Below are 1856 nucleotides of genomic sequence, written 5' to 3'. Positions count from 1 at the left end.
GCCTAATTGAAGATGAAAATCGTAAACGAATATGATATGCATATTGAGTTTAAATTTTATAAACTTAAACTTTTAAGAAAATTGGTAATTCAACGTGGTATCAGAACTTAGTTTGACAATTGTCATGGGTTCGATTAGGTAATTGGTACACAAGAATACACATAAGAATATGAATGAAAATGAGGTCAACTATAATATCAAGGAGAGGAAATAAAGTCTTTGTAATAATGGATTTTGATTGGTACTAGTAATCCAAAGGAAATAATGATTGAAATTTTCATTCTTACCTCTTATTTAAGGTTTCAAACATGTCTTAAGATGTGCTTAGTATATGAGGATACAAATCAAAATATAGATTTCCAAATATAAAAGCTTGTTGTTACTATTTCACTCATCTGGAGACATCAGGTGGGGATGCTCGTCAAGGCGCCGGGGACCGTCCAAATGGCGCTTCTGGAGGTGGTGGTGGTGGATGCGGAACAACCCTCCGCAGCCGCTGCACAGTAACCAATTCCCATACTTGTCCTCCTTCCCTACCTAAAAGAAAAGGACCATATATAAAATAATGCATTAAGTAGCATATCATACATAAAATAATGCATAAAGTAGCAGAAGAGATGAAAAAAAAGAAAAAAGAAAAAAGAAAATCTTAAATCATTAAATTAAGGTTTGATTTTTTTTTTATATTCTTAAAAATAACTTTTAAAATTTTGAGAAGTTGAGGTGATAATTTTTTTTTTTTAATATCTCAATTTTTTAATTAGTTTTTAAGAAATCATTACATTTTCTATATAAACCTCTAATATTTTGTAAAGAAATTACTATCATATTTTGTTTTGAAAAACAAAAAACAAAATTTTCCATAAATCTCACCTGTTATAAGCCCACTCCACAGGAGAATTATGGTGGAAATTGCAAGAAGGCGAAGAAAGTAGCCCTTCACTTGAAACGCCATGTTTCCTAACGAGGATTAAGAGAAACGCAGCTGTGATGTTGTATTTATAGACAACTGATTTTCATGTTTCTTTGCGTTTCCAACAATGATTTTTCTTTCCCATTTTCCTTCCAACTTCCCTGATCTTTCCTTTACCTAGTTAAGTTGGGAATTCAAATTCCAATTACTTTTCTGTATTGATTTTTCAGCAGCAAGTAGAGCCCACAATTTTCCTTCCAACTTCCCTGCTCTTTCCTTTTCCTAGTTAAGTTGGGAATTCAAATTCCAATTGTTTTTCTGTATTGATTTTTCAGCAGCAAGTAGAGTCCACAAACCTAGAGTTCAGACTTTTCAACGACATATGGCTTTGTTTATGATGAAAATGAAACCAACGTCAGTCACAGTGAGATTTCCAATTCTCGTGATTTCTTTGTTTGACATTTTGCTTTTGATGAAAATGAAAGGAGCATCAAAGTTGTCCAGATTTTCAACAACCATAGGTATGTTTGGTTAAGGGATGTGTTAAGCAAAGGAAATAAATACAAAATATATGGCTAAGAAACCTATTTAAAAAAATAGAATAATTTTGAAAAAAAAATGATACCCATTTTGTTACTTTCTTGGTTTTGTTTTTTTGTTTTTTTGTTTTTAACAAATATATATGTATTTCAACATTCTTTCTTTTGGTACGTTTAAATTTTGTTATTTAAAAATTGATGTCTATTTTTTAAAAAACTTCTTGACATAAATATGTTATTTTATTTTAATAATATTTTTTTAAATAATTAATTAATAAGTAACTTTTAGTTTTATGATGTAATTAGTAACTTTATTTGAGGCATTATATTTTGTTTGGTTTAATCAAAGTTATCTTTCAAATATTATTAAAGGAGAATTACTCAAAAGGGTGGGCTGGAAAAAA

At 29.6% G+C, this 1856-nt stretch overlaps 1 long non-coding RNA gene across 1 annotated transcript; it reads right to left on the bottom strand.

Moving 5' to 3' along the window:
* Positions 1–206: 206 nt before the first annotated feature.
* On the bottom strand, positions 207–1004 carry LOC117903966. Its single transcript, XR_004649550.1, has 2 exons — positions 874–1004; positions 207–537 (listed from the first exon to the last, which is right to left on the bottom strand). It is a non-coding gene; the product is annotated as an uncharacterized LOC117903966 (long non-coding RNA).
* Positions 1005–1856: the final 852 nt, after the last annotated feature.

The sequence above is a fragment of the Vitis riparia genome, chromosome 17, assembly GCF_004353265.1.
Source record: "Vitis riparia cultivar Riparia Gloire de Montpellier isolate 1030 chromosome 17, EGFV_Vit.rip_1.0, whole genome shotgun sequence".
Lineage (NCBI taxonomy): Eukaryota > Viridiplantae > Streptophyta > Magnoliopsida > Vitales > Vitaceae > Vitis > Vitis riparia.
Note: the sequence above shows the minus strand (reverse complement) of the source record. Positions and strands in the feature narration are given on the sequence as shown.